Here is a 14265-nt window from a genome sequence, read left to right as displayed (position 1 = left end):
TGTTGCAGTACTGATATAAATTAAATTATTATAATTTTACAGCAATACACAATAAGGCGCTATATAAATGCATCATTCATTAATTCATAAAACAAATTAGTAATTTAATAGATATGTTTTTGCTGTTGTTGTTTCTTTTCTAATTGTTTAATCATTACCTCCATATTTTGTTATGCTTCTTATGGTATTATATATCTATATCAGTGTTGTTTACATTTAATGACTGATAATAAACCAACATTTTATTCATATCTCCGCAGGGGGGCGCCAACGGTGACCCGCATGTTGTCATAAAGTGCTGCAGCACTATTTCAGCTAACACTGATTCTACTGATTCAAATATAAGATACAATATATTTTTTTCTGCATTTTCATAACAGTTATAAGGACCACCACTAATTGATATGCGTATAAAAATAATTCGGCTTAAAAAGAGTTTTAGATGGGCTCAGTGCTGAAGAACAGCTCCAGTCCGCAGCACACCATCACGAGCATCGAGCGCCTCGAGACGACTCAACGAATCGGTTCGTTCGGACGGTCCTTTTAAATGAACCGGTACACTGACTCGTTTGACGAAGAGTTGCCAGAAGTAATTTAACGTGTCATATTGCAGTACAAGTTTTAACCAAGCACAACTTTGTTTTCGATTACGCTATTGTTTTCTAGTATCCAGCGTGTTATACAGCGATACTCGCTGCACGAGTCGGTTCGACCGAATCACTGAACAACGGTTCAAATGATGCTTCGGTTGCGAATCGGACACAATACTGTATACTGCATTCCTATTAGGAGTAATATGGTAGTGTAGCGATCTGAACACAGCTCTGTAACCGCTTGTGTGATAAGACTGAACTCTGCTTCTGAGGCGCTTCCAGCGGAATCGGTTCACTTCCAGAGCAGTTCAGTTCTGCTGCAGGTGCGGGGAAAACAGCTGATAGGATGGAAGTTCTCTGTGGATGTCCAAACTAACAGCTCCAGCAGATGAGACACGACCATCAGCAGAAATAACTTCGGAGACTTCTGACAAACTGCATCGTTATACTGACATTGCCTCGATATTTCCTGTTCATCTCCGATCATCTCTGCGCTTCTGCTCATATTAAAGCACATCTGATCTAAACTTGTGGAAATACATCTCAAACGTTCATCTGGAGAGCGAAGGTGAAGGTGCTCAGCATCATCCAGTAAGTTGATGAATGAAATAACGCGTTGACTATTATATCTCTCGCCTGGATGATTAGAAGTCGTGATTATTTTAGTTAAACTCAGGAGTTAACACAACTTTACCCTGATAGCGGACTGATCTGGCCAATATAATGACTGTCTGAAGAGTTACTGTAAGGAATACTTGATAAGCACTGGTAAGGGACGGGTTGACCACTGTAAAAGTCACCATGGTAACCAGTAAAAGATGGTACTTGTATGGATTTATTGTTGCACTGTAAAATGTGTAATTGTGCAGTTGTTACCCTTCATTCCTGCTTGATTTTTTAATCAAGGTTTTAGCTGTCTCAGTCGTCAAATAAATAAATAAACGAAAAATAAAATAATATAAAATAAATTAAAATCAAATAAAAATATGTAACCGTTCTGAAAGCTGCTTACAATTATTGAAGGAACAATAGGCCTGCATTTATCTTCTAGTGCCATGGATACTGTGGCAGATTTGAGGGTTTAAGGGTTAATATAACTTGGATGGTTTTATATGCTCTTATAAGACACATTATACATCAGACATGCATGGACTGCATCAGTGCTGATATTCAATGACAACAAGTCTTCCTCTGCACTACAGAAGCCAGTTTTGATCAGTTCTTTCTTTCTTTATATATATATATATATATATATATATATATATATATGTTTGTTCATATAGGTTTTTATTCATGTTTAGTTTCTCTGTGGCTGATATCTCAGGAGGACATCTGTGGAGAATGAGTGGCTAAAGGTAACGGATGAAGCTTTATAGATGAAGATTTGGAAATATTTAAAAATCTTTGAAAGGGACTTTAATGTGGAAATAATTTTCAGTTAATAATAGCTTACAAATGTTGGGTTTATGTAAAATGTGTGAGCCTTTGTGTGTGTGTGTCGGGGGAAATACCTTCATACACACACACACACACACACACACACACACACACACACTGCAGTGTGCATCGTACTTTACCCTTTAGCTTGCATTAGTTTTTAAGAATAGTGGCTCTGGATTTCAGTATTTCATGCCTGACTCGAACACATTTTGAAAGCATCTCTGGCGGATTGGCCATTTGATGCAGCACTAGATCTGTTTCTGTGTTCCTGTAATGTTGATAATCTTAAATCTGGAGTTTGGACTGTTCTACCTCTACACACCACCTTGGCTCTATGCCTGATGTACAACACAGAAAAGCGACTCTATCAACTGCGTAATACTGTGTTTTAATGAGCTGAAGTCTGAAGAGAGAGCAGGGCTAATGGATTGTTCTCTGATGTACAGTAGCAGTGCTTGATTATTTCGGCTGCAAATGCATGATGGATTAATGAAGAGTTCTCGTGGCCTGTAGCCGTTGTAATTTCTCTTTAATTGTTTAAGTTTAAGCTTTTTTCCTCTACTAATAATATGCATATTTTCTATTACAATTATTAAGAATACACTATGTGTGTTAGAGGAAAGCAGTAGATTTTTAATTATTATTATTTTATTTATTTTTTCACATATAGCTGGTAGTCAACACAGTAGATATGAAAGCTCTATTTCTGTAGTTTGTATCGAGTCAGTGTCCTCTGTTAGGATGTGTGGCAATTCATCGGATGTAGTATTTTTACTATAGTTGCTGTACTGCCTCCATAATTAATGTCAAATTACAAATTACAAACAATGGTTTTAATGGACAATACAACATGCAGTCAGGTTTAAAGCATAACGGTTTACCCCCAGATTCTGGCATCATTTTTTTTTTCAAAATCAATGTAAAAAAAGAGCCCTTGCATTTCGGTCTGTTCCCCACACAAAGCTCACAGGAGTAAGAAAATAGTATGAGGGCTAGGAATGACATGAGGCTTAGTAACGGATGACAAAATGTCTATTTTTGAGTGAACTACAGAAAAAAGGCTTTGTAGAAGCACTTCAAGTTTCATTGGTTTGTTGAACGTATGGAGGTGAATCCAGCGTTCATAAAGCCCGAGACCGGCGAAAGCGAGTGAAACGAACCCTCTGCGTTTGCAGGAGAGCATCTTCACGCGCTCTGCATGCAACAGTGCCGTGAAACTCTGGCTAAATGAAAACAGATGACAGTGTCAATCCCCACGTGGGTGCTGCCTGCCTCTGCCACCACCATTTATCACCGTCAAAGGAAAAAAGTGCACTTGTGTTTGCCATGGAAGAAATTCTAATCTGCTGTCTTCAATGGAGCTCTTTGTAGCTGGCAGCCAGGACCAAACACAAGTGGAAATGAGTTTCCACAAGCTGAATTTTATTATTGTCTAAACTGGTGACAATTCACACGCATTCCTCGACGTTTCATTTCAAATGAAGTTATCATTACGAAGACACTTTTTAGCTAGGAGACTTATACTAGAGGCGTCGAGCTCATTGTGGATCGCAGAAAGAGCTGTTTGTGTAAAGATAAATCTCCACATGCTCTTTCTGTACGAGCCCAGCTCTCCACTGAACATAATAGCTGCAACCCGAAGTTGAATAGATTTATTTGAAAGAATTTTGCAAGCGGACATTTATAATTAAATTTCACAAGTGCAAATCCAGTCTTGATGGATGCTCATCCAACCAGTGCATGGCCATAATCAAATAGACTGAAAGAGACGAGGCTACTTAGCATTTAAATGGCCTGTGCAGTGTTAGAAGAAGCCAGCGAGAGGCGTATAAATATTGAGAGGAACGAATGTGAGACGATGTGAGCAGATAAAGAAGGTCAGACAGCACAGCGACGGGTCACAAATAAAGTCATGCTGTTGAATAACTGATAAATATTCTTGAAAATTAGAAATGCACATCCTATTAAATTGAGCTAAAAAAATAATAATGACCTGGACTATAATATTTTTTATGTTTATACTAAAATAGCATAATAAACATAATTCTATTTTAATATCAAAGAACAAAATGAATAAAGATTTAAATATTTTCAATTTGCATTAAAAAAGTTCAGTTAACTTAATACAGTTTTTTTTTTTTTAGCTTTTATTACTATTAAATCGTATTCAACTATTATTATTAACGGTTTCTTTTTGGACCGTTACACCATGTCCTCACCAGACACAATACAATAAAGCAGCAAGTGATAATATGTGTCTCCTTCTGTGTTAATAAGTCCTTAACGAGTGATTGATTGTTTATTAGTTGATTCTGATAATTGCATTGTTTGCTTTGAGCATCACTCTGACCCATTCAGCTCAATTTACAGATGATTATGAACATGAGAGACGTACATTATGGCATTCACACGTTTATCATCCAATCACGCAATCATAGCGAGACGCTGGCGTTTCCTCCTCTTACATGAATCTTTCCTCCTCAGTAGGCGCTCATAGAAAACAAGACAGGGAGATGAAAAGAGACTCACTCTGAAACCTATTGCTTTCTTATTTTGTATTGTTCTTTCAATTTTAGGAAGATGAGGAGGCGCAGCTTCACTTGCCTCTTTGGAGAGAATATCCCGTCCTGATCCATATGTGCATATGTATTATAGATAAACATGATGTATTCATGAGACACATGCTACTGTAGCTCCATATGGGATAGTCAGTTATATGTGTTTCTCCATAGACTTCCATTATAAGTACATAACTGTCAACCCTAGATGCCATTTTTAGCTTTTTGCTCTTCACAAGAGCTCTTGAAAAACAGACAGGGGCAGTACAGCATTGTTTTAACTTGCTCAAGTCATAATACGAACTGAACATTAGGGCTGTGAATTCATGCAGACCCCATGTAGTAAAATAGGACGGCACACAGTAAAATTGTGGTGCCTCAATTGCTCTTTGTGCCGCCACCTTATTCTGACATTTTAATGGTTGGAAAACCAACAACAACAATAAAAATGCATTTCTGCCACCTACTGGACTGGAGTGTGAAACCCTGGACGATGCACAGGACAGTAATGGCTGCTGCCACAATTTTACTGTGCAGGTACTGTGCATATCAGCTTGTTTGTACTCATTCAGTGCGAGTACAAAATCATCAGGCAGACACAGAAACAGAAAACAGACAGGCAACTGACAGATCATCTCAGACACTATTTACTGACATTGCATTGAATTTACCAAACTGGATATTCATTAAGTGATCTTTAGTGTTCTACAGAAGAAAAAAGTGACATGAGGGTGAATAAATGATGAATGCGGGAACTATTCCTTTCTTTGAGATAAGCATGTTACTTGGCAGGATTAAAGAAGCTGTCAGACGGAGGCGTCTGATGGTCCTACACACAGTTCTCACCTCCCCCTAAACAACACGCAAACAATAATGTGAGAATAGCCAAAAGTGTGTGTGCAGCATGTGAATGTGCAGCGGGTTCATGTTTTGCAGTCTTTTCATCTCTCATTTGCTCTTGGCTGAACAGACACTGTCACAGAGGAATCGCTGTGGAGCAGCAGCAGTATTAGCTGTCAATCATTTTACACACCTTACAGCTCATTTGCTTCTGTCATCAGGTAGAATTAGTGCTTCTGAGGATTCCCTAATAGAGAACACTTCAGTAAATCAGAACACCTGGATGCTTCTCAGAGTTTGTACTCTGAACCCAACTTTATTCAACCCTGCCTAACTATCAAAGTTGAACTTTGAAAAGTATATATATTCTTGTTGAACAAAAAGTATTAATTTAATTTGATCAATCAATCAATAAATAAATAACTGACCCCCAGTACATACAGTAGGGCCGCCCAGTCCTGTTCCTGAAGATCTACTGTCCAGTCCTGCTCACACACCGCTGTCTGTAATTATCAAGCGCTTTGAAGATCTTCATCAGCTGGTATACAGCTAATATACTATACAGTAGGCCTGTATACAGTAATGCCATGCTCTCTGGTGAGGTTTGAGGTTTGATTTGATTAGTGGTGCTTGTGTCCGGTACGGTCCAGTGATGAGTCGATGTCTTCCACTGGTTATGCTGATGTTACAGTAGGGAAAAGCAGCAGGAGCCGGTTATTATTATTAACCTGATTTATTAAACTGATGTGTTATACTGATTTTGAACAATTTTATACATATATTAATGACACCATTTACTTATGACCGCACCTTTTTTTATAATAATAATAATCATAATCAAACTGGTTTTTAAATAGGGACACTTGTTGGCTACTGTTTCTTTACTATCCTTTCCAACATAAATTCTTTACCTAAATTCACACATTCATACAAAACTATTAGACATTTAAGCTGAAGGCCTTAGGCAGGGTTGTGTAAGGTCAGTGTATATAACTGTATAGCACGGAACAAGGATGGATATGTAACCTTTATAGCAAATAGCTGTGCAGAGGTATGGCTTAGGTATTTTGTTTGTTGTAATTCTCACTGACAGCTTCTTGAGGAGTACACAGTATGTTCTTGTAGATGCTAGTGGCATCGCCTTTGCCACAATATTTAGATAACATGTCTTAAAAATGATGCAATTATTATTTTACTTTGTGTTTGATGGTGGCTGTAATGTGGCGTTTTAGACGTGGATATGGTGTCAAGTGCTAATGCTGGTTTATTCTTTCAAACACAAAAGCAGAGCATCTTGGTGTGGTTACACTGAGAGGCCAGTCGACTCTGGCCAGCTCGCCTCCTGTGATGTGATTAGAGCTGGCTTAATAGTGCCAGCATGCTTCTCCAGTGAACTTCTGTCACCTGAGCTGAGAAATCTCACTGCACCGTACTGCCAGAAAACAGCTCAACACGACACATTCTGAGTGTTCATCAGGACCAATGAGACCAGGGCTCTCTGTATTCTCCACTCTCTCGCTGATGGAGTTGGGCTCCTTGCTGCTGTCACCTTCCTCTTGCTTAGTTTTGGACACTTCATTTTTGGCATTATTGTCGGCTTGACTGCACAGATACTATTTGAAGAGAACTGAACTGAGCTTATGATGACATCACTGAATCAACAATGAACTGCCTTTAACTGAAATATTGACTGTTTCCTATTGTCCTTTTTAAGAGCTGCTTTAAAGCAGAATTGAATTTAGTTTGCATTATCGACACTATTTTCCTGCTGCTTTGACACAATAAAGTACTACATACATAAAGATGACTTGACTTGGCTTGACTTGTATGGAAATACATTCAATTAATAGAGTAATTGAATGATAAAATAGAGAGCTCTTGGGTCACATAAAAAACAACAAAAAAGTAACCTTATGGTGTTTTCTGTTCTAGGCTGAAAATCTGTCCATGACACAAAAGTCAAGTAAGGTCAGATTTATTTATAGAGCACGTTGTACAATACAGATTAAGTTCATTTAATAATTCATGAAAATTCAATTATGAAACAACACAGAAGACAATAGCATCCTTACTCTGCTCAGTTTAGCTCAGTGCTGGTTCAGTTCAATTTAGTAACAGTAGCAGTGTTGTAATGTTCATCAATTATGAAACGACTTCAAACTCAGTTCATTGGAAGTTTTGTTCTCATCCAATAGTGTCAGTCAAATCTAATATATTTTCTGAATTCTAATTGTCTAAAAGACAAAGGTGACAGTGGCAAGAAACCCAAACTCCATCAGGTGACAGAAATAAAGGAAAACCCTTCTGAGGAAATCAGACTCCGTTAGGGACCGGTTTTTCTCAGACCAAATTAACAAACCTTGTGATTTGTGATTCCAGGCTGCAGCACAGAATACAGTTACATTTAATATTAGTGGTAATTCTCAGAATATTTGCTTTATACATTCATATGACAAGTGTATTAAAAATACTTTTGGTTTGGATATCATAGGTGACTAGTCATTGACTGAGGTTAACTCGATTTTAGATTGAGGCTTTAAATAAGCATGGACTTAGAAAGGGTTTTAGCATGCGTATAACTGAGCTGAAACTGTTGGCACGCTGAAGCTCTCTTAGAGAAGCACTGCTACAACAATCAACCCCAAATGCTGGATTACACTCTACCAGACTCTACCAGATCTAAGCAGACTATGCAAATACTCCATTTCAATCACACATTTACAGACTAATCTAAAAAACAAAAACAAAACTGGGCATCACACACTACCCAACCATTAAGTCAATCCATTTTAAGCTGGGTTGAGTGACTACATCACAGCGCAGAGACAGTGGTCATTAGGGCCTTTCACACCGCTTTAGTTCCAGAACTAAAAGTACAGTACTAAAGTACTGGGGTGATTTTGCGTGAACTATTTTCCAGTACCATTTAAAGGGTTGCATACGCACCGACAATGGGTACTAAGAAGTGATGTAAGCCGGTCGACAGCGACGTCATTTGTACACAGCGTTCAACAACGTAAACGAAGAAGAACAACATTTACAACAGGAGGATTGAGGATGCTGTGTTTTTGTTGTGTCTCGCGGGTTTCACAATAATGGACATGGAATTTCTACGTATACAAAGAATGCAAAGGAGGACTAAGGTATCTCCAACGACAATTTGCAGTGTTACATTTCATTGAGGCTGATAGAAGCACAAAACACCGTAGATGAAGTCTTCAGGTAAATGCCGTTTATAAATGCTCTCAGTATGATACAATGTTTACACAGTATATGTTTACACAGTGTTTTAAATCATGGTGGGTGAGGGCGTTTTCGTACGAGTTTAGCCAATCAGCATACACGTATGTCACGGATAGTTCCTAGAACTGTTTTAGACCCTACTCTGAAGTAGGAGCTTTAGTTCCTTCAAACGGAGTTCCTAGAACTAAAACCGTTCCTAGTTCCCGCGGTGCGAACACGACAAAAAGTGGGTAGTTACACAATTAGTTCGGGTTCTATGAAAAGGTTCCTGCGGTGCGAAAGGCCCTATAGAGATAATACATGATATTCACTTAAATACTGATTCTGGCGAAAAATATAATTTCTTGTACTACTCAATCTCTGCTGCATTAGACACTGTCTGTCACAACATACTTCTAGAAAGACTGCCAAACTGGGTCAGGCTTTCTGGAACGGTCCTCAGATGGTTTAGGTCATACTTAGACTCATGGTCACCTTTACTCACATAACCTCTCCGTTCTAAGTGGACGTCCATGACATGCGTCCCTCAAGGCTCAATTCTTGCACCACTCTTGTTCAACCTGTTTATGCAATAATGAGAAAGAACCAAATTACTTATCACAGCTATGCAGATGAAACCCAGATCTGCTGCAGGGTCATAGCCATCATTTCAGAGCTGAGGGGAACAGAAATGTAATATATATTCCTATATAAGCAAGAAATAAGAGAATATTTATCTTATTTCTTTCTTTTAATTGGTTAAGAAATCAGTTACACTGCTGGACAATAACCAGTAATAATTTGTTTATATACTTTTTTTTTTATCACATCATTTAAAATAGTTTCTATACTGTAATAAATGTTATGTCAATAAGCACTGCATTGTTCATATACATTATTTCTTACTGGAGATTTGAAAAACACAAATAAACCATATATTGTTGCAGTATTGTGTTTGATGTCTTCATGTTTACAAAAGTTTCTGTCTTTTATTCAGATCATACAGTGTTAGCTGGATGTTTTTGTCCATATTAGGGATTTTCTGGTACGTCTTAAGTTATTACTTCTATATAGTCCATCTTGCACTTTCTGCACAAGAGCACCTTCCGGCTTCGAGTATAATCTCACTACATGAGATTGTTTAGCTCTCTGTAATGTTCATCTCACCTCATTCTGGGTCCGAATAAAACATCAAGTCATGCACAGACTACCTTCTGTGCATGACCTTCTGTGCTAATATCTATTTCTCTGTCTTTGAATTTAAATCTATATTTATTCAAACCGGCCCTTGAAAACCTGTATGTGAACACATTTCCCTGAAAAGTGCGGGGGACAAATTTACGTGTTATTAAAAGTTTGGGGGACATGTCCCTCGCCTCCCCCATGTATTCTACGCCTGTGTCTACTGCCCTGTCTCTGAATGACTACCCCAGCAACTACCTGTGCTGGTGTATTGATGAAATGAACTCTTGGATGTGCCAAAACGTCTTCCAGTTAATCAAAGACAAAACTGAGGTCACCGTATTTGGCAACAAAGATGAAATTCTCAAGGTTAGGACATGCCTTGACTCTAGGGTTCAACAGAGGTCCTCGGGATAACTAATTAGCTACATCTCCCTGTCACAACAGAAAGAGAATATGCACTTACCGTAATCACAGTAATATGCAGGCAGTACTAAAAGACTTTGAGATGTTTTAAAGTTGATCAGCGAGTCTTTAGGCTATGTCTACATTAATCCGGATACATTTGAAAATGGCGGTTTTGTTTTAAAATGCTCTCCATCCTCTCCATCAAGTGTTTTCCAAAAGTTTCATCCAAACTGAAATGTCAGAAAACATTAAGTTTTCCTTGACAAAAACGCCGTCTTAGTTTGGACGGAAAGCCAAAATGGAGAGAAAAACATGTTTTCAAACGAAAACGTATTAGGTCTTACAAGACCTTTGTAAGAACCACCATACACTCAGACAACACCAAAGCCTATCGTTTTCTTCTTGAGGAAAATAAGAAATATTTGAGAACTTCTTAAAGCCTTTCTAAATATTTTAAAGCCTAGAACTAGAATTTATCTCAAGCTATTTCTTAACTTCTTTCTGTGAATTCGGCCACAGACCTAAAATCCGCAATACTGTATGTAAAATCAACATTTCAGCAATTCAGCAGTAATTAGGGTCATATGTGTTTATCACTTGACGGCTCCAGAGGCATGGCTGAGATAATTACAACAGTTGCCATATAATCATTCCTGGCTACTACTCAAGTGATTGACATTTGTAAGAGTACGTGTTGGTTTTGTTGTAAGTATGAGTGCGTGGGTTGCTTTCAATTGCTAATGTCATCACGGTGAAAAGCCTAGTACATGTTTGGACTTTCCCATATTTGCTTTACAGAATTTTGGTAACAGATAAATCGACTGATCATTTTTGCCTGTAGAATGTTGTACTTTTGGATTCTCTGGCACAGGAAAGACATGGAAGTCTAGTTACACTGATTTCTATAGCGCATTATATAATACAGATTGTGTCAAAGCAGCTTCACAGCGAGAATCAGGAAACAGTAAAGCAATTCTGCTGAAGTATAAGTTATATAAGTTGTAGTTTGCGCAGCAGGTAGTAAAACATGAAGGTAGAGCTGCCATTTCAGCAGTAGTAGATGGCTGGCTTATTAGTGGCCTTAAGCACAATGAACATCCTTCGTGGTAAAACTGCATTATGGTCCCAGCTGGTCCTGGCACTACACATTCATAGCTGGCCGTAGGAATCTGTGCCGAGGGCTTGTCTAGACGCCAAGGTCTTCGCTGAGGATCTGTCCTGAGGGTTTGTGCAGTCAGAGAGGTCTGAGGATCTGTACTGACGGCTTGTCTAATTGTCATGGCCTTCACTGATATTCAAGGGCTATGTTGTGGTCATTCCTGGGTACAGGTCCACCATCTGGTCCACCATCCGGTCCATCATCTGGCTAACCACAGTAACCTTGGGATAAGGCTGAGAAAGACAGACTTATACAATAGTCACTTATGATGATGAAGCAAGGTTCTCTTTCTAGATTTAAAACTGTCAGATTGTGTCTTCCTCGTGAAAAATATTAGGAAGACTGCTACAGAATTTGGGTGCTAAATAGGAAAAGGATCTACTGCCTGCAGTCAATTTTGATATTCTAGGTATTATCAACTGGCCATACTTTTGAGGTTGCATTGGATGTGAATAACTACAATGTGATATAAGCTCACTCAAGCACTGAGGAGCTAAACCATTCAGAGATTCATATGTAAACAGCAAGATCCCGAACCAGGCTAATATGGTCATCCTTGTTGGTTCTAGAGAAAACTCTAGCTGCTGCATTTTGGACCAGCTGGAGTTTGTGTAATAAATCTACAGGGATAACTACCCCGCTACAAACAGATAACAGTCAGATAAGTACGATTTGAAGCATGCCAACACAAATCCACTAATGCCAGCATGATTCTGAAAATTCGTGGATGTAGCCTATGTTATTAAAAACATATTTTAATAACATACATCCCTTGTAAAAAAATATATACTAAAATGTATTTGAAATATATTTGTTTTGTGTCAAGTATACCACAAATACATTTACATATTTATGTAAAAATATCCTGCAATTGTACTTTTGGTATACTAAACTGGTATACTTAAAGTCTGCTAAATTGTAACAACTAATTTTGTACTTAATGCACTTTAATTGTGTGGAAGTAGCGCTGAGGTCCAATTAAAGATATACTTAAGTATATTTTATTTTGCTGAAGTGGAACTATTGCAAGTATACTTCAGGTACACTTTGAATATCTTGCATTTAAATAATATACAGAGATCATACAATCATTTTAAATGTGATATCACAACACATTTCAGGCATAATATGTTAATGGATTTAAATTCAATTATGGCATAGTTTTTTTTTTTTTTTTTTTTTAGGGATAACATACAGGGTCTAACATACATGTTGTTGTATGTTGATTTAGCAATTTTAGATAATTCTTCTTCTCCTGTAGCAGAGATTGAATGGAATTGTTCCTCTAGGGATCTACAGTGTGATGCGATATTGTAGCAGATGTTTGCGTGGCTATAATTTTCTCTCAATGAACTTGTTAATGTTATATTTCTTGTTAATGTAGCCACCATATCAAATAAAGTTGTGTTTGTTTTCTTCTAAATGAGGTGAAAAGTAAGCAGATCTATCAGTTTTAAGCCACTCTGTAGGTAGAAATACTATCCTTCCATGTAATCCAAAATACCTCTAGTTTTGTTTTCTTCCAGCTGCACTCCTTTTACGGGATGCTCTCTCTGGGTATGGTTGTGATTTATTATACCACAGTGTGGGACTATTCTCCATACTCTTCTTTTTTTGTAAAGTTATATTTATGGGTTTTTTATGCCTTTATTGTGAGAGGACAGTGGAGAGCTGACAGGAAAGCACTGGGAGGAGAGAAGGGAATTCAAACTCAAGTCGCCATGAGCACAGTTGCGCTATATGTCGATGTACTAACCACGAGGCTATGGGCACTGACTCTATACTCTTCTGTAAGTGCAAAGAAGCAGGTGTGCTAGTAAAGAGAGAGTCCATCGTTTCTGTTGCAACATCAAGTTCTTCTAAGGTGGTTTGCTGAGGAGTTGAGATGAGTCAGAAAGATTATTTACAATGCAGTATTGAGTGGTGGAAGTAATAGTTACATTACTATAGAAACACTGAAATTTTGTGTTTTAATATGTAGACATATGGTGCTTTGGCAGCAAGGTATTTATTCTAATTATTACTATTATGAAGTCACTTTTAAATATGCTGTTTTAATAGTTTCTACATGTGTTTAGGATGCTGTTTTACTAATGCTGATATTAGTATTCAATCTTACTAATGTCTCTGTTAAACTAAGGATTTTTTGGAAAAAAAAAATATGGGGGGTGGGGGTTGGTATTAGTTAAAATTGACATAATTATTCTTTGGTGGCTAATATAACTTTGGTTAAAAAAAAGGATACCAAAGTGGTTAAACTCTTAAAGATTATGATTCTAGAGACACCAAAACACTGGTTATTTACCACTGTCAGAATGTATGATGCCTTAAATATACTTGCAGCCAAAATGTGGCCAACAAGGGTGGCTACGTATATGAAGCTTAACCTTCCTCTACAAATATAACCAATTACTTCATCATCAAATCTACTTCTGGTTGAGACAGGTGAAAAGTAACTTTCAAAATTAGCCAAAATATCAATAAAATGAAAATTAATCATGGACCTTAAAACAAGTCAATAAATGAAAGAGCCATACTTAGATTTGCCATAATGGGGGAGTTGATCATGGAGTCACATATGCATAGGTGAGTAGATGATAGATGGAATATGGCTCTCCGTTCATGTATATTTGTTTAGATAGTCATAGTGTATGCATGGCACTGTGGGATTTGTTTCAATAATTTTGTCAGGACACCATTCTATGGTTTTAATTTGTAGTATTATCTCAATCCTGTCACTCTTGCTTATTTTCGGTTCTGTGTGTCTGTTGTGGGTGTTTTATTTGAAGCATAGGGTCAAGATTTTGTGTCTTGTGTCTAGTCTAGTGTATGTTCTTCATTGGCCTCTTTCACAAAGCCTTTA

This window comes from Barbus barbus (assembly GCF_936440315.1).
Source record: "Barbus barbus genome assembly, chromosome: 17".
NCBI lineage: Eukaryota > Metazoa > Chordata > Actinopteri > Cypriniformes > Cyprinidae > Barbus > Barbus barbus.
The sequence above is the reverse complement of the archived record's forward strand: the minus strand, read 5'-3'. Positions refer to the sequence as shown.